The sequence below is a fragment of the Cornus florida genome, unplaced genomic scaffold (genome assembly GCF_030987335.1).
Source record: "Cornus florida cultivar Cherokee Brave unplaced genomic scaffold, ASM3098733v1 CherokeeBrave_3.0.0_Hap2_Chr03, whole genome shotgun sequence".
Taxonomy (NCBI): domain Eukaryota; kingdom Viridiplantae; phylum Streptophyta; class Magnoliopsida; order Cornales; family Cornaceae; genus Cornus; species Cornus florida.
Window position 1 is genome coordinate 96,968,180 of NW_026775573.1, and position 20,710 is coordinate 96,988,889.

Genomic DNA, 20,710 nt, shown 5'->3' on the forward strand with positions numbered 1-20,710 from the left:
ATTTAATCTTTATACATTAAAATTATCTGTTGACATAATAGGTACCTTGATTGAGGTATTTTCATTCAAAGATTTAATCTTTACTCATTAAAACACTTTCCGGATAAATATCTAATAGAATCTATCAAATAAACTTATTCGAGTTCCCTTTAACGTCCCGAAGAGTGTTTTAATGAGTAAAGATTGAATCATTGAATGAAATTACCTCAATCAAGGTACCTATTAAGTCATTAGAAATTTTTATTGTATAAAGATTGAATCTTTGAAAAGAAATGAGAGTTTTGAGTTAAAGTTATTCGAGTTCCCTTTGACGCCACGAAGAGTGTTTTAATGAGTAAAGATTGAATCTTTGAATGAAATAACCTCAATCAAGGTACCTATTCTACCACTAGACCTTTGTAATGTATAAAGATTGAATCTTTGAAAGAAAATGAGTGTTTTGAGTTTAACTTATTCGAGTTACCTATGAAATCGCGAAGAGTGTTTTAATGACTGAAGATTGAATCTTTGAAAGAAAAATACCACAATAAAGATACCAATTCTGTTACTAGACCTTTTTAATGTATAAAGACTGAATCTTTGAAAGAAAATGAGATTTTTGAGTTAAACTTATTCGAGTTCCCTGTAACGTCATGAAGAGTGGTTTAATGAGTAAAGATTGAATCATTGAATGAAATTACCTCAATCAAGGTAGCTATTACATCACTAGACCTTTTTAATTTAAAAAGATTGACGTTTTGAAAAGAAATGAGTGTTTCGAGTTAAAGTTATTCAAGTTCCCTTTGACGTCATGAAGAGTGTTTTAATGAATAAAGATTAAATCTTTGAATGAAATTACCTCAATCAAGGCACCTATTCTGTCACTAAACCTTTTTAATGTATAAAGATTGAATCTTTGAAAGAACATGAGAGTTTTGAGTTCAACCTATTCGAGTTACCTATGAAGTTGCGTAGAGTATTTTAATGACTAAAGATTGAATCTTTGAATGAAAGTACCTCAATAAAGGTACTTATTTTGTTAGTAGACCTTTTTAATGTATAAAGATTGTATCTTTGAAAGAAAATGAGAGTTTTGAGTTAAACTTATTCATGTTCCCTGTAACGTCCCAAAGAGTGTTTTAAGGAGTAAATATTGAATCTTTGAATGTAATTACCTCAATCAAGGTAGCTATTATGTCACTAGACCTTTTTAATGTACAAAGATTGAATCTTGGAAAGAAAATGTGAGTTTTGAGTTTAACTTATTCGAGTTACCTATGAAGTCGCGAAGAGTGTTTTAATGAATAAAGATTGAATCTTTGAATGAAAACACCTCAATAAAGGAACCTATTATGTTACTAGACCTTTTTAATGTCTGAAGATTGAATCTTTGGAATAAAATGATAGTTCTGAGTTTAACTTTTTCGATTTACCTATGAAGTCGTGAACAGTGTTTGAATGAAAATACCTTAGTAAAGGTACCTATTATGTTACTAGACCTTTTTAATGTATAAAGATTGAATCTTGGAAAGAAAATGACTATTTTGAGTTAAACTTATTCGAGTTCCCTATGACATCCTGAAGAGTATTTCAACGAGTAAAGATTGAATCTTTGATTTAAATTACTTGAAACAATGAACTGATTTTGTCCCTGCACCTTTTATATATAAAGATTGAATCTTTAAAAAGAAATGAGCGTTATGAGTTAAACCTATCCGAGTTCCCTAAGACGTCCCGAATAGTGTTTTAACGCGTAAGGATTGAATCATTGTATGAAATTACCTCAATAGAGGTACTTATTATGTCACTAGACCTTTTTAATGTATAAAGGTTTAATCTTTGAAAGAAAATGAGAGTTTTGAGTTAAACATATTCGAGTTCCCTGCGACGTCTCGAATGGTGTTTTAAATAGTAAATATTGAATTTTTGAATGAAATTACCTCAATCAAGATACCTATTATGTCACTAGACCTTTTTAATGTGTAAAGATCGAATATTTCTAAAGAACTATGAGTTTTGAGTTAAAGTTATTTGAGTTCCCTTTGACGTCACGAAGCGTGTTTTAATGAGTAAAGATTGAATCTTTGAACGAAATTATCTCAATCAATGTACCTATTACATCACCAGACCTTTTTAATTTTGAAAGATTGACGTTTTGAAAAGAAATGAGAGTTTTGAGTTTAACTTATTCGAGTTACCTATGAAGCCGCGAAGAGTGTTTTAATGAATAAAGATTGAATCTTTGAATGAAAACACCTCAATAAAGGTACCTATTATGTTACTAGACCTTTTTATTGTCTATAGATTGAATCTTTGGAATAAAATGATAGTTCTGAGTTTAAGTTATTCGATTTACCTATGAAGTCGTGAACATTGTTTGAATGACTAAATAATGAATCGTTGAATGAAAATACCTTAGTAAAGGTACCTATTATGTTACTAGACCTTTTTAATGTATAAAGATTGAATCTTGGAAAGAAAATAATTAATTTGAGTTAAACTTATTCGAGTTCCCTATGACATCCCGAAGAGTATTTCAACGTGTAAAGATTGAATCTTTGATTGAAATTACTTGAAACAATGAACTGATTTTGTCCCTGGACCTTTTATATATAAAGATTGAATCTTTAAAAAGAAATGAGCGTTATGAGTTAAACCTATCCGAGTTCCCTATGACGTCCCGAATAGTGTTTTAACGCGTAAGGATTGAATCTTTGTATGAAATTACCTCAATAGAGGTACTTATTATGTCACTAGACCTTTTTAATGTATAAAGGTTTAATCTTTGAAAGAAAATGAGAGTTTTGAGTTAAACATATTCGAGTTCCCTGCGACGTCTCGAAGAGTGTTTTAAAGAGTAAATATTGAATCTTTGAATGAAATTACCTCAATCATGGTACCTGTTATGTCACTAGACCTTTTTAATGTATAAAGATCAAATATTTGTAAAGAACTACGAGTTTTGAGTTAAAGTTATTTGAGTTCCCTTTGACGTCACGAAGCGTGTTTTAATGAGTAAAGATTGAATCTTTGAACGAAATTATCTCAATCAATGTACCTATTACGTCAGTAGACCTTTTTAATATATAAAGATGGAATCTTTGAAAAAAATGAGAGTATTGAGTTTAACTTATTCGAGTTACCTATGAAGTCGCGAAGAGTGTTTGAATGACGAAAGATTGAATCTTCAAATGAAAATTCCTCAATAAAGGAACCTATTATGTTACTAGATCTTTTTGATGTATAAAGATTGAATCTTTGGAAGAAAATTAGAGTTTTGAGTTAAACTTATTCGATTTCCTTTTAACATCCCGAAGAGTGTCTTAATGAATAAAGATTGAATCTTTGAATGAAATTACCTCAATCAAGGTACCTATTAAGTCACTAGAAATTTTTATTGTATAAAGATTGAATCTTTGAAAAGAAATGAGAGTTTTGAGTTAAAGTTATTCGATTCCCCTTTGACGTCACGAAGAGTGTTTTAATGAGTAAAGATTGAATCTTTGAATGAAATTAGCTCAATCAAGGTACATATTCTACCACTAGACCTTTGTAATGTATAAAGATTGAATCTTTGAAAGAAAATGAGTGTTTTGAGTTTAACTTATTCGAGTTACCTATGAAATCGCGAAGAGTGTTTTAACGACTGAAGATTGAATCTTTGAATGAAAAATGCCACAATAAAGGTACAAATTCTGTTACTAGATCTTTTTAATGTATAAAGATTGAATCTTTGAAAGAAAATGAGATTTTTGGGTTAAACTTATTCGAGTTCCCTGTAACGTCCCGAAGAGTGTTTTAATGAGTAAAGATTGAATCATTGAATGAAATTACCTCAATCAAGGTAGCTATTACATCACTAGACCTTTTTAATTTAGAAAGATTGACGTTTTGAAAAGAAATGAGTGTTTCGAGTTAAAGTTATTCAAGTTCCCTTTGACGTCACAAAGAGTGTTTTAATGAGTAAAGATTGAATCTTTGAATGAAATTACCTCAATCAAGGTACCTATTCTGTCACTAAACCTTTTCAATGTATAAAGATTGAATCTTTGAAAGAACATGAGAGTTTTGAGTTCAACCTATTCGAGTTACCTATGATGTTTTGAAGAATGTATTAATGACTAAAGATTGAATCTTTGAATGAAAATACCTCAATAAAGGTACTTATTTTGTTAGTAGACCTTTTTAATGTATAAAGATTGTATCTTTGAAAGAAAATGAGAGTTTTGAGTTAAACTTATTCATGTTCCCTGTAACGTCCCAAAGAGTGTTTTAAGCAGTAAGTATTGAATCTTTGAATGTAATTACCTCAATCAAGGTAGCTATTATGTCACTAGACCTTTTTAATGTACAAAGATTGAATCTTGGACAGAAAATGAGAGTTTTGAGTTTAACTTATTCGAGTTACCTATGAAGTCACGAAGAGTGTTTTAATGAATAAAGATTGAATCTTTGAATGAAAACACCTCAATAAAGGTACCTATTATGTTACTAGACCTTTTTAATGTCTAAAGATTGAATCTTTGAAATAAAATGATAGTTCTGAGTTTTAACTTATTCGATTTACCTATGAAGTCGTGAACAGTGTTTGAATGACTAAATAATGAATCTTTGAATGAAAATACCTTAGTAAAGTTACGTATTATGTTACTAGACCTTTTTAATGTATAAAGATTGAATCTTGGAAAGAAAATGACTGTTTTGAGTTAAACTTATTCGAGTTCCCTATGACATCCCGAAGAGTATTTCAACGAGTAAAGATTGAATCTTTGATTGAAATTACTTGAAACAATGAACTGATTTTGTCCCTGGACCATTTATATGTAAAGATTGAATCTTTAAAAAGAAATGAGCGTTATGAGTTAAACCTATCCGAGTTCCCTATGACGTCCCGAATAGTGTTTTAACGCGTAAGGATTGAATCTTTGTATGAAATTACCTCAATAGAGGTACTTATTATGTCACTAGACCTTTTTTAATGTATAAAGGTTTAATCTTTGAAAGAAAATGAGAGTTTTGAGTTAAACATATTCGAGTTCCCTGCGACGTCTCGAAGAGTGTTTTAAAGAGTAAATATTGAATCTTTGAATGAAATTACCTCAATCAAGGTACCTGTTATGTCACTAGACCTTTTTAATGTATAAAGATCGAATATTTGTAAAGAACTACGAGTTTTGAGTTAAAGTTATTTGAGTTCCCTTTGACGTCACGAAGCGTGTTTTAATGAGCAAAGATTGAATCTTTGAACGAAATTATCTAAATCAATGTACCTATTATGTCAGTAGACCTTTTTAATGTATAAAGATGGAATCTTTGAAAAAAAATGAGAGTATTGAGTTTAACTTATTCGAGTTACCTATGAAGTCGTGAAGAGTGTTTCAATGAACAAAGATTGAATCTTCAAATGAAAATTCCTCAATAAAGGAACCTATTATGTTACTAGATCTTTTTGATGTATAAAGATTGAATCTTTGAAAGAAAATTAGAGTTTTGAGTTAAACTTATTTGAGTTCCTTTTGACATCCAGAAGAGTGTTTTGATGAATAAAGATTGAATCTTTGAATGAAATTACCTCAATCAAGGTACCTATTAAGTCACTAGAAATTTTTATTGTATAAAGATTGAATCTTTGAAAAGAAATGAGAGTTTTGAGTTAAAGTTATTCGAGTTCCCTTTGACGTCACGAAGAGTGTTTAAATGAGTAAAGATTGAATCTTTGAATGAAATTACCTCAATCAAGGTACCTATTCTACCACTAGACCTTTGTAATGTATAAAGATTGAATCTTTGAAAGAAAATGAGTGTTTTGAGTTTAACTTATTCGAGTTACCTATGAAATCGCGAAGAGTGTTTTAATGACAGAGGATTGAATCTTTGAATGAAAAATACCACAATAAAGGTACCAATTCTGTTACTAGATCTTTTTAATGTATAAAGATTGAATCTTTGAAAGAAAATGGGATTTTTGAGTTAAACTTATTCTAGTTCCTTGTAACGTCCCGAAGAGTGTTTTAATGAGTAAAGATTGAATCATTGAATGAAATTACCTCAATCAAGGTAGCTATTACATCACTAGACCTTTTTAATTTAAAAGATTGACGTTTTGAAACGAAATGAGTGTTTCGAGTTAATGTTATTCAAGTTACCTTTGACGTCACGAAGAGTGTTTTAATGAGTAAAGATTGAATCTTTGAATGAAATTACCTCAATCAAGGTACCTATTCTGTCACTAGACCTTTGTAATGTATAAAGATTGAATCTTTGAAAGAAAATGAGTGTTTTGTGTTTAACTTATTCGAGTTACCTATGAAATCGCGAAGAGTGTTTTAATGACTGAAGATTGAATCTTTGAATGAAAAATACCACAATAAAGGTACCAATTCTGTTTCTATACCTTTTTAATGTATAAAGATTGAATCTTTGAAACAAAATGAGATTTTTGAGTTAAACTTATTCGAGTTCCCTTTAACGTCCCAAAGAGTGGTTTAATGAGTAAAGATTGAATCATTGAATGAAATTACCTCAATCAAGGTAGCTATTACATCACTAGACCTTTTTAATTTCAAAAGATTGACTTTTTCAAAAGAAGTGAGTGTTTCGAGTTAAAGTTATTCAAGTTCCCTTTCACGTCACGAAGAGTGTTTTAATGAGTAAAGATTGAATCTTTGAATGAAATTACCTCTATCAAGGTACCTATTCTGTCACTAAACCTTTTTAATGTATAAAGATTGAATCTTTGAAAGAACATGAGAGTTTGGAGTTCAACCTATTCGAGTTACCTATGAAGTTGCGAAGAGTATTTTAATGACTAAAGATTGAATCTTTGAATGAAAATACCTCAATAAAGGTACTTATTTTGTTAGTAGACCTTTTTAATGTATAAAGATTGTATCTTTGAAAGAAAATGAGAGTTTTGAGTTAAACTTATTCATGTTCCCTGTAACGTCCCAAAGAGTGTTTTAAGGAGTAAATATTGAATCTTTGAAGTAATTACCTCAATCAAGGTAGCTATTACGTCACTAGACCTCTTTAATGTACAAAGATTGAATCTTGGAAAGAAAATGAGAGTTTTGAGTTTAACTTATTCGAGTTACCTATGAAGTCGCGAAGAGTGTTTTAATGAATAAAGATTGAATCTTTGAATGAAAACACCTCAATAAAGGTACCTATTATGTTACTAGACCTTTTTAATGTCTAAAGATTGAATCTTTGGAATAAAATGATAGTTCTAAGTTTAACTTATTCGATTTACCTATTAAGTCGTGAACAGTGTTTGAAAGACTAAATAATGAATCTTTGAATGAAAATACCTTAGTAAAGGTACCTATTATGTTACTAGACCTTTTTAATGTATAAAGATTGAATCTTGGAAAGAAAATGACTGTTTTGAGTTAAACTTATTCGAGTTCCCTATGACATCCCGAAGAGTATTTCAACGAGTAAAGATTGAATCTTTGATTGAAATTACTTGAAACAATGAACTGATTTTATCCCTGGACCTTTTATATATAAAGATTGAATCTTTAAAAAGAAATGAGCGTTATGAGTTAAACCTATCCGAGTTCCCTATGACGTCCCGAGTAGTGTTGTAACGCTTAAGGATTGAATCTTTGTACGAAATTACCTCAATAGAGGTACTTATTATGTCACTAGACCTTTTTAATGTATAAAGGTTTAATCTTTGAAAGAAAATGAGAGTTTTGAGTTAAACATATTCGAGTTCCCTGCGACGTCTCGAAGAGTGTTTTAAAGAGTAAATATTGAATCTTTGAATGAAATTACCTCAATCAAGGTACCTGTGATGTCACTACACCTTTTTAATGTATAAAGATCGAATATTTGTAAAGAACTACGAGTTTTGTCTTAAAGTTATTTGAGTTCCCTTTGACATCACGAATCGTATTTTAATGAGTAAAGATTGAATCTTTGAACGAAATTATCTCAATCAATGTACCTATTATGTCAGTAGACCTTTTTAATGTATAAAGATGGAATCTTTGAAAAAAATGAGAGTATTGAGTTCAACTTATTCGAGTTACCCATGAAGTCGCGAAGAGTGTTTTAATGACCAAAGATAAAATCTTCAAATGAAAATTCCTCAATAAAGGAACCTATTATGTTACTAGATCTTTTTGATGTATAAAGATTGAATCTTTGGAAGAAAGTTAGAGTTTTGAATTAAACTTATTCGAGTTCCTTTTGATATCCCGAAGAGTGTTTTAATGAATAAAGATTGAATCTTTGAATGAAATTACCTTAATCAAGGTACCTATTAAGTCACTAGAAATTTTTATTGTATAAAGATTGAATCTTTGAAAAGAAATGAGAGTTTTGAGTTAAAGTTATTCGAGTTCCCTTTGACGTCACGAAGAGTGTTTTAATGAGTAAAGATTGAATCTTTGAATGAAATTACCTCAATCAAGGTACATATTCAACCACTAGACCTTTGTAATGTATAAAGATTGAATCTTCGAAAGAAAATGAGTGTTTTGAGTTTAACTTATTCGAGTTACCTACGAAATCGCGAAGAGTGTTTTAATGACTGAAGATTGAATCTTTGAATGAAAAATACCACAATAAAGGTACAAATTCTGTTACTAGATCTTTTTAATGTATAAAGATTGAATCTTTGAAAGAAAATTAGATTTTTGAGTTAAATTTATTCGAGTTCCCTGTAACGTCCCGAAGAGTGTTTTAATGAGTAAAGATTGAATCATTGAATGAAATTACCTCAATCAAGGTAGCTATTACATCACTAGACCTTTTTAATTTAGAAAGATTGACGTTTTGAAAAGAAATGAGTGTTTCGAGTTAAAGTTATTCAAGTTCCCTTTGACATCACGAAGAGTGTTTTAATGAGTAAAGATTGAATCTTTGAATGAAATTACCTCAATCAAGGTACCTATTCTGTCACTAAACCTTTTTAATGTATAAAGATTGAATCTTTGAAAGAACATGAGAGTTTTGAGTTCAACCTATTCGAGTTACCCATGAAGTTGCGAAGAGTGTTTTAATGACTAAAGATTGAATCTTTGAATGAAAGTACCTCAATAAAGGTACTTATTTTGTTAGTAGATCTTTTTAATGTATAAAGATTGTATCTTTGAAAGAAAATGAGAGTTTTGAGTTAAACGTATTCATGTTCCCTGTAACGTCCCAAAGAGTGTTTTAAGGAGTAAATATTGAATCTTTGAATGTAATTACCTCAATCAAGGTAGCTATTATGTCACTAGACCTTTTTAAAGTACAAAGATTGAATCTTGGAAAGAAAAATGAGAGTTTTGAGTTTAACTTATTCGAGTTACCTATGAAGTCGCGAAGAGTGTTTTAATGAATAAAGATTGAATCTTTGAATGAAAACACCTCAATAAAGGTACCTATTATGTTACTAGACCTTTTTAATGTCTAAAAATTGAATCTTTGGAATAAAATGATAGTTCTGAGTTTAACTTATTCGATTTACCTATGAAGTTGTGTACAAAGATTGAATCTTGGAAAGAAAATGAGAGTTTTTAGTTTAACTAATTCGAGTTACCTATGAAGTCGCGAAGAGTGTTTTAATGAATAAAGATTGAATCTTTGAATGAAAACACCTCAATAAAGGTACCTATTATGTTACTAGACCTTTCTAATCTATAAAGATGGAATCTTTGAAAAAAATGAGAGTATTGAGTTTTACTTATTCGAGTTACCTATGAAGTCGCGAAGAGTGTTTTAATGACCAAAGATTCAATCTTCAAATGAAAATTCCTCAATAAAGGAACCTATTATGTTACTAGATCTTTTTGATGTATAAAGATTGAATCTTTGGAAGTAAATTAGAGTTTTGAGTTAAACTTATTCGAGTTACTTTTGACATCCCGAAGAGTGTTTTAATGAGTAAAGATTGAATCTTTGAATGAAATTACCTCAATCAAGGTACCTATTAAGTCACTAAAATTTTTTATTGTATAAAGATTGAATCTTTGAAAAGAAGTGAGAGTTTTGAGTTAAAGTTATTCGAGTTCCTTTTGACGTCACGAAGAGTGTTTTAATGAGTAAAGATTGAATCTTTGAATGAAATTACCTCAATCAAGGTACCTATTCAACACTAGACCTTTGTAATGTATAAAGATTGAATCTTTAAAAGAAAATGAGTGTTTTGAGTTTAACTTATTCGAGTTACCAATGAAATCGCGAAGAGTGTTTTAATGACTGAAGATTGAATCTTTGAATGAAAAATATCACAATAAAGGTACAAATTCTGTTACTAGACCTTTTTAATGTATAAAGATTGAATCTTTGAAAGAACATGAGAGTTTTGAGTTCAACTTATTCGAGTTACCGATGAAGTTGCGAAGAGTGTTTTAATGACTAAAGATTGAATCTTTGAGTGAAAATACCTCAATAAAGGTACTTATTTTGTTAGTAGACCTTTTTAATGTATAAAGATTGTATCTTTGAAAGAAAATGAGAGTTTTGAGTTAAACTTATTCATGTTCCCTGTAACGTCCCAAAGAGTGTTTTATGGAGTAAATATTGAATCTTTGAATGTAATTACCTCAATCAAGGTAGCTATTATGTCACTAGACCTTTTTAATGTACAAAGATTGAATCTTGGAAAGAAAATGAGAGTTTTGAGTTTAAATATTCGAGTTACGTATGAAGTCGCGAAGAGTGTTTTAATGAATAAAGATTGAATCTTTGAATGAAAACACCTCAATAAAGGTACCTATTAAGTTACTAGACCTTTTTAATGTCTAAAGATTGAATCTTTGGAATAAAATGATAGTTCTGAGTTTAACTTATTCAATTTACCTATGAAGTCGTGAACATTGTTTTAATGACTAAATAATGAATCTTTGAATGAAAATACCTTAGTAAAGGTACCTATTATGTTACTAGACCTTTTTAATGTATAAAGATTGAATCTTGGAAAGAAAATGACTGTTTTGAGTAAAACTTATTCTAGTTCCCTATGACATCCCGAAGAGTATTTCAACGAGTAAAGATTGAATCTTTGATTGAAATTACTTGAAACAATGAACTGATTTTGTCCCTGGACCTTTTATATATAAAGATTGAATCTTTAAAAAGAAATGAGCGTTATGAGTTAAACCTATCCGAGTTCCCTATGACGTCCCGAATAGTGTTTTTACGCGTAAGGATTGAATCTTTGTATGAAATTAGCTCAATAGAGGTACTTATTATGTCACTAGACCTTTTTAATGTATAAAGGTTTAATCTTTGAAAGAAAATGAGAGTTTTGAGTTAAACATATTCGAGTTCCCTGCGACGTCTCGAAGAGTGTTTGAAAGAGTAATTAATGAATCTTTGAATGAAATTACCTCATTCAAGGTACCGGTTATGTCACTAGACCTTTTTAATGTATAAAGATCGAATATTTGTAAAGAACAACGAGTTTTGAGTTAAAGTTATTTGAGTTCCCTTTGACGTCACGAAGCGTGTTTTAATGAGTAAAGATTGAATCTTTGAACGAAATTATCTCAATCAATGTACCTATTATGTCAGTAGACCTTTTTAATGTATAAAGATGGAATCTTTGAAAAAAATGAGAGTATTGAGTTTTAACTTATTCGAGTTACCTATGAAGTCGCGAAGAGTGTTTTAATGACCAAAGATTGAATCTTCAAATGAAAATTCCTCAATAAAGGAACCTATTATGTTACTAAATCTTTTTGATGTATAAAGATTGAATCTTTGAAAGAAAATTAGAGTTTTGAGTTAAACTTATTCGAGTTCCTTCTGACATCCCGAAGAGTGTTTTAATGAGTAAAGATTGAATCTTTGAATGAAATTACCTTAATCAAGGTGCCTATTAAGTCACTAGAAATTTTTATTGTATAAAGATTGAATCTTTGAAAAGAAATGAGAGTTTTGAGTTAAAATTATTTGAGTTCCCTTTGATGTCACGAAGAGTGTTTTAATGAGTAAAGATTGAATCTTTAAAAGAAAATGAGGGTTTTGAGTTTAACTTATTCGAGTTACCTATGAAATCGTGAAGAGTGTTTTAATGACTGAAGATTGAATCTTTGAATGAAAAATATCACAATAAAGGTAAAAATTCTGTTACTAGACCTTTTTAATGTATAAAGATGGAATCTTTGAAAGAAAATGAGATTTTTGAGTTAAACTTATTCGAGTTCCCTGTAACGTCCCGAAGAGTGTTTTAATGAGTAAAGATTAAATCATTGAATGAAATTAACTCAAACAAGGTAGCTATTACATCACTGGACCTTTTTAATTTAAAAAGATTGACATTTTGAAAAGAAATGAGTGTTTCGAGTTAAAGTTATTCAAGTTCCCTTTGACGTCACGAAGAGTGTTTTAATGAGTAAAGATTGAATCTTTGAATGAAATTACCTCAATCAAGGTACCTATTCTGTCACTAAACCTTTTTAATGTATAAAGATTGAATCTTTGAAAGAACGTGAGAGTTTTGAGTTCAACCTATTCGAGTTACCTACGAAGTTGCGAAGAGTGTTTTAATGACTAAAGATTGAATATTTAAATGAAAATACCTCAATAAAGGTACTTATTTTGTTAGTAGACCTTTTTAATGTATAAAGATTGTATCTTTGAAAGAAAATGAGAGTTTTGAGTTAAACTTATTCATGTTCCCTGTAACGTCCCAAAGAGTGTTTGAAGGAGTAAATATTGAATCTTTGAATGTAATTACCTCAATCAAGGTAGCTATTATGTCACTAGACCTTTTTAATGTACAAAGATTGAATCTTGGAAAGAAAATGAGAGTTTGGAGTTTAACTTATTCGAGTGACCTATGAAGTCGCGAAGAGTGTTTTAATGAATAAAGATTGAATCTTTGAATGAAAACACCTCAATAAAGGTACCTATTATGTTACTAGACCTTTTTAATGTCTAAAGATTGAATCTTTGGAATAAAATGATAGTTCTGAGTTTAACTTATTCGATTTACCTATGAAGTCGTGAACAGTGTTTTAATGACTAAATAATGAATCTTTGAATGAAAATACCTTAGTAAAGGTACCTATTATGTTACTAGACCTTTTTAATGTATAAAGATTGAATCTTGGAAAGAAAATGACTATTTTGAGTTAAACTTATTCGAGTTCCCTATGACATCCCGAAGAGTATTTCAACGAGTAAAGATTGAATCTTTGATTGAAATTACTTGAAACAATGAACTGATTTTGTCCCTGGACCTTTTATATATAAAAATTGAATCTTTAAAAAGAAATGATCGTTATGAGTTAAACCTATCCGAGTTCCCTCTGACGTCCTGATTAGTGTTTTAACGAGTAAGAATTGAATCTTTATATGAAATTACCTCAATAGAGGTACTTATTATGTCACTAGACCTTTTTAATGTATAAAGGTTTAATCTTAGAAAGAAAATGAGAGTTTTGAGTTAAACATATTCGAGTTCCCTGCGACGTCTCGAAGAGTGTTTTAAAGAGTAAATATTGAATCTTTGAATGAAATTACCTCAATCAAGGTACCTGTTATGTCACTAGACCTTTTTAATGTATAAAGATCGAATATTTGTAAAGAACTACGAGTTTTGAGTTAAAGTTATTTGAGTTCCCTTTGACGTCACGAAGCATGTTTTAATGAGTAAAGATTGAATCTTTGAACGAAATTATCTCAATCAATGTACCTATTATGTCAGTCAGTAGACCTTTTTAATGTATAAAGATGGAATCACGAAGCATGTACCTATTATGTCAGTAGACCTTTTTAATATATAAAGATGGAATCTTTGAAAAAAATGAGAGTATTGAGTTTTAACTTATTCGAGTTACCTGTGAAGTCGCGAAAAATGTTTTAATGACCAAAGATTGAATCTTCAAATGAAAATTCCTCAATAAAGGAACCTATTATGTTACTAGATCTTTTTGATGTATAAAGATTGAATCTTGGAAAGAAAATTAGAGTTTTGAGTTAAACTTATTCGAGTTCCTTTTGACATCCCGAAGAGTGTTTTAATGAGTAAAGATTGAATCTTTGAATGAAATTACCTTAATAAAGGTACCTATTAAGTCACTAGAAATTTTTATTGTATAAAGATTGAATCTTTGAAAAGAAATGAGAATTTTGAGTTAAAATTATTCGAATTCCCTTTGACGTCATGAAGAGTGTTTTAATGAGTAAAGATTGAATCTTTGAATAAAATTACCTCAATCAAGGTACCTATTCTACCACTAGACCTTTGTAATGTATAAAGATTGAAACTTTAAAAGAAAATGAGTGTTTTGAGTTTAACTTATTCGAGTTACCTATGAAATCGTAAAGAGTGTTTTAATGACTGAAGATTGAATCTTTGAATGAAAAATATCACAATAAAGGTACAAAATCTGTTACTAGACCTTTTTAATGTATAAAGATTGAATCTTTTGAAAGAAAATGAGATTTTTGAGTTAAACTTATTCGAGTTCCCTGTAACGTCCCGAAGAGTGTTTTAATGAGTAAAGATTGAATCATTGAATGAAATTAACTCAATCACGGTAGCTATTACATCACTAGACCTTTTTAATTTAAAAAGATTGACGTTTTGAAAGGAAATGAGTGTTTCGAGTTAAAGTTATTCAAATTCCCTTTGACGTCACGAAGAGTGTTTTAATGAGTAAAGATTGAATCTTTGAATGAAATTACCTCAATCAAGGTAACTATTCTGTTACTAAACCTTTTTAATGTATAAAGATTGAATATTTGAAAGAACGTGAGAGTTTTGAGTTCAACCTATTCGAGTTACCTATGAAGTTGCGAAGACTGTTTTAATGACTAAAGATTGAATCTTTGAATGAAAATACCTCAATAAAGGTACTTATTTTGTTAGTAGACCTTTCTAATGTATAAAGATTGTATCTTTGAAAGAAAATGAGAGTTTTGAGTTAAACTTATTCATGTTCCCTGTAACGTCTCAAAGAGTGTTTTAAGGAGTAAATATTGAATCTTTGAATGTAATTACCTCAATCAAGGTAGCTATTATGTCACTAGACCTTTTTAATGTACAAAGATTGAATCTTGGAAAGAAAATGAGAGTTTGGAGTTTAACTTATTCGAGTTACCTATGAAGTCGCGAAGAGTGTTTTAATGAATAAAGATTGAATCTTTGAATGAAAACACCTCAATAAATGTACCTATTATGTTACTAGACCTTTTTAATGTCTAAAGATTGAATCTTTGGAATAAAATGATAGTTCTGAGTTTAACTTATTCGATTTACCTATGAAGTCGTGAACAGTATTTTAATGAGTAAATAATGAATCTTTGAATGAAAATACCTTACTAAAGGTACCTATTATGTTACTAGACTTTTTCAACGTATAAAGATTGAATCTTGGAAAGAAAATGACTGTTTTGAGTTAAACTTATTCGAGTTCCCTATGACATCCCGAAGAGTATTTCAACGAGTAAAGATTGAATCTTTGATTGAAATTACTTGAAACAACGAACTGATTTTGTCCCTGGACCTTTTATATATAAAGATTGAATCTTTAAAAAGAAATGAGCGTTGTGAGTTAAGCCTATACGAGTTCCCTATGACGTCCCGAATAGTGTTTTAACGCGTAAGGATTGAATCTTTGTATGAAATTACCTCAATAGAGGTACTTATTATGTCACTAGACCTTTTTAATGTATAAAGGTTTAATCTTTGAAAGAAAATGAGAGTTTTGAGTTAAACATATTCGAGTTCCCTGCGACGTCTCGAAGAGTGTTTTAAAGAGTAAATATTGATTCTTTGAATGAAATTACCTCAATTAAGGTACCTGTTATGTCACTAGACCTTTTTAATGTATAAAGATCGAATATTTGTAAAGAACAACGAGTTTTGAGTTAAAGTTATTTGAGTTCCCTTTGACGTCACGAAGCGTGTTTTAATGAGTAAAGATTGAATCTTTGAATGAAATTATCTCGATCAATGTACCTATTATGTCAGTAGACCTTTCTAATGTATAAAGATGGAATCTTTGAAAAAAATGAGAGTATTGAGTTTTAACTTATTCGAGTTACCTATGAAGTCGCGAAGAGTGTTTTAATGACCAAAGATTTAATCTTCAAATGAAAATTCCTCAATAAAGGAACCTATTATGTTACTAGATCTTTTTGATGTATAAAGATTGAATCTTTGAAAGAAAATTAGAGTTTTGAGTTAAACTTATTCGAGTTCCTTTTGACATCCCGAAGAGTGTTTTAATGAATAAAGATTGAATCTTTGAATGAAATTACCTCAATCAAGGTACCTATTAAGTCACTAGAAATTTTTATTGTATAAAGATTGAATCTTTGAAAAGAAATGAGAGTTTTGAGTTAAAGTTATTCGAGTTCCCTTTGACGTCACGAAGAGTGTTTTAATGTGTAAAGATTGAATCTTTGAATGAAATTACCTCAATTAAGGTACCTATTCTACCACTAGACCTTTGTAATGTATAAAGATTGAATCTTTGAAAGAAAATGAGTGTTTTGAGTTTAACTTATTCGAATTACCTATGAAATCGCGAAGAGTGTTTTAATGACTAAAGATTGAATCTTTGAATGAAAAATACCACAATAAAGGTACCAATTCTGTTACTAGACCTTTTTAATGTATAAAGATTGAATCTTCGGAAGAAAATGAGATTTTTGAGTTAAACTTATTCGAATTCCCTGTAAAGTCCCGAAGAGTGTTTTAATTAGTAAGGATTGAATCATTGAATGAAATTACCTCAATCAAGGTAGCTATTACATCACTAGACCTTTTTAATTTATAAAGATTGATGTTTTCAAAAGAAATGAGTGTTTCGAGATAAAGTTATTCAAGTTCCCTTTGATGCCATGAAGAGTGTTTTAACGAGTAAATATTGAATCTTTGAATGAAATTACCTCAATCAAGGTACCTATTCTGTCTCTAAACCTTTTTAATGTATAAAGATTGAATCTTTGAAAGAAAATGAGAGTTTTGAGTTCAACTTATTCGAGTTACCTATGAAGTTGCGAAGAGTGTTTTAATGACTAAAGATTGAATCTTTGAATGAAAATACCTCAATAAAGGTACTTATTTTGTTAGTAGACCTTTTTAATGTATAAAGATTGTATCTTTGAAAGAAAATGAGAGTTTTGAGTTAAACTTATTCATGTTCCCTGTAACGTCCCAAAGAGTGTTTGAAGGAGTAAATATTGAATCTTTGAATGTAATTACCTCAATCAAGGTAGCTATTATGTCACTAGACCTTTTTAATGTACAAAGATTGAATCTTGGAAAAAAAATGAGAGTTTTGAGTTTAACTTATTCGAGTTACCTATGAAGTCGCGAACAGTGTTTTAATGAATAAATATTGAATCTTTGAATGAAAACACCTTAAAAAAGGTACCTATTATGTTACTAGACCTTTTTAATGTCTAAAGATTGAATCTTTGGAATAAAATGATAGTTCTGAGTTTTACTTATTCGATTTACCTATGAAGTCGTGAACAGTGTTTTAATGACTAAATAATGAATCTTTGAATGAAAATACCTTAGTAAAGGTACCTATTATGTTACTAGACCTTTTTAAAGTATAAAGATTGAATCTTGAAAGAAAATGACTGTTTTGAGTTAAACTTATTTGAGTTCCCTATGACATCCGGAAGAGTATTTCAATGAGTAAAGATTGAATCTTTAATTGAAATTACTTGAATCAAGGGACTTATTTTGTCCCTGGGCCTTTTATATATAAAGATTGAATCTTTAAAAAGAAATAAGCGTTATGAGTTAAACCTATCCGAGTTCCCTATAACGTCCCGAATAGTGTTTTAACGCGTAAGGATTGAATCTTTGTACGAAATTACCTCAATAGAGGTACTTATTATGTCACTAGACCTTTTTAATGTATAAAGGTTTAATCTTTGAAAGAAAATGAGAGTTTTGAGTTAAACATATTCGAGTTCCCTGCGACGTCTCGAAGAGTGTTTTAAAGAGTAAATATTGAATCTTTGAATGAAATTACCTCAATCAAGGTACATATTATGTCACAAGACCTTTTTAATGTATAAAGATTGAATATTTGTAAAGAACTACGAGTTTTGACTTAAAGTTATTTGAGTTCCCTTTGACGTCACGAAGCGTGTTTTAATGAGTAAAGGTTGAATCTTTGAACAAAATTATCTCAATCAATGTACCTATTATGTCAGTCAGTAGACCTTTTTAATGTATAAAGATGGAATCTTTGAAAAAAATGTGAGTATTGAGTTTTAACTTATTCGAGTTACCTATGAAGTCGCGAAGAGTGTTTTAATGACCAAAGATTGAATCTTCAAATGAAAATTCCTCAATAAAGGAACCTATTATGTTACTAGATTTTTTTGATTTATAAAGATTGAATCTTTGAAAGAGAATTAGAGTTTTGAGTTAAACTTATTCGAGTTCCTTTTGACATCCCGAAGAGTGTTTTAACGAATAAAGATTGAATCTTTGAATGAAATTACCTCAATCAAGGTACCTTTTAAGTCACTAGAAATTTTTATTGTATAAAGATTGAATCTTTGAAAAGAAATCAGAGTTTTGAGTTAAAGTTATTCGAGTTGCCTTTGACGTCACGAAGAGTGTTTTAATGAGTAAAGGTTGAATCTTTGAATGAAATTACCTCAATCAAGGTACCTATTCTACCACTAGACCTTTGTAATGTAGAAAGATTGAATCTTTGAAAGAAAATGAGTGTTTTGAGTTTAACTTATTCGCGTTACCTATGAAATCGCGAAGAGTGTTTTAATGACTGAAGATTGAATCTTTGAATGAAAAATACCACAATAAAGGTACCAATTCTGTTACTAGACCTTTTTAATGTATAAAGATTGAATCTTCAAAAGAAAATGAGATTTTTGAGTTCAACTTATTCGAGTTCCCTGTAACGTCCCGAAGAGTATTTTAATGAGTAAAGATTGAATCATTGAATGAAATTACCTCAATCAAGGTAGCTATTACATCACTAGACCTTTTTAATTTATAAAGATTGACGTTGTGAAAAGAAATGAGTGTTTCGAGTTAAAGTTATTCAAGTTCCCTTTGACGCCACGGACAGTGTTTTAATGAGTAAAGATTGAATCTTTGAATGAAATTACCTCAATCAAGGTACCTATTCTGTCACTAAACCTTTTTAATCTATAAAGATTGAATCTTTGAAAGAACATGAGAGTTTTGAGTTCAACTTATTCGAGTTACCTATGAAGTTGCGAAGAGTGTTTTAATTACTAAAGATTGAATCTTTGAATGAAAATACCTCAATAAAGGTACTTATTTTGTTAGTAGACCTTTTTAGTGTATAAAGATTGTATAAAGGTTTAATCTTTGAAAGAAAATGAGAGTTTTGAGTTAAACATATTCGAGTTCCCTGTGACGTCTCGAAGAGTGTTTTAAAGAGTAAATATTGAATCTTTGAATGAAATTACCTCAATCAAGGTACCTATTATGTCACTAGACCTTTTTAATGTATAAAGATTGAATATTTATAAAGAATTACGAGTTTTGAGTTAAAGTTATTTGAGTTCCCTTTGACGTCACGAAGCGTGTTTTAATGAGTAAAGATTGAATCTTTGAACGAAATTATCTCAATCAATGTACCTATTATGTCAGTAGACCTTTTTAATGTATAAAGATGGAATCTTTGAAAAAAATGAGAGTATTGAGTTTTAACTTATTCGAGTTACCTATGAAGTCACGAAGAGTGTTTTAATGACCAAAGATTGAATCTTCAAATGAAAATTCCTCAATAAAGGAACCTATTATGTTACTAGATCTTTTTGATGTATAAAGATTGAATCTTTGAAAGAAAATTAGAGTTTTGAGTTAAACTTATTCGAGTTCCTTTTGACATCCCGAATAGTGTTTTAATGAATAAAGATTGAATCTTTGAATGAAATTACCTCAATCAAGGTACCTATTAAGTCCCTAGAAATTTATATTGTATAAAGATTGAATCTTTGAAAAGAAATGAGAGTTTTGAGTTAAAGTTATTCGAGTTCCCTTTGACGTCACGAAGAGTGTTTTAATGAGTAAAGATTGAATCTTTGAATGAAATTACCTCAATCAAGGTACCTATTCTACCACTAGACCTTTGTAATGTATAAAGTTTGAATCTTTGAAAGAAAATGAGTGTTTTGAGTTTAACTTATTCGAGTTACCTATGAAATCGTGAAGAGTGTTTTAATGAATGAAGATTGAATCTTTGAATGAAAAATACCACAATAAAGGTACCAATTCTGTTACTAGACCTTTTTAATGTATAAAGATTGAATCTTCGAAAGAAAATGAGATTTTTGAGTTCAACTTATTCGAGTTCCCTGTAACGTCCCGAAGAGTGTTTTAATGAGTAAAGATTGAATCATTGAATGAAATTACCTCAATCAAGGTAGCTATTACATCACTAGACATTTTTAATTTATAAAGATGGACGTTGTGAAAAGAACTGAGTATTTCGAGTTAAAGTTTTTCAAGTTCCCTTTGACGCAACGAAGAGTGTTTTAATGAGTAAAGATTGAATCTTTGAATGAAATTACCTCAATCAAGGTACCTATTCTGTCACTAAACCTTTTTAATGTATAAAGATTGAATCTTTGAAAGAAAATGAGAGTTTTGAGTTCAACTTCTTCGAGTTACCTATGAAGTTGCGAAGAATGTTTTAATGACTAAAGATTGAATCTTTGAATGAAAATACCTCAATAAATTACATATTTTGTTAGTAGACCTTTTTAATGTATAAAGATTGTATCTTTGAAAGAAAATGAGAGTTTTGAG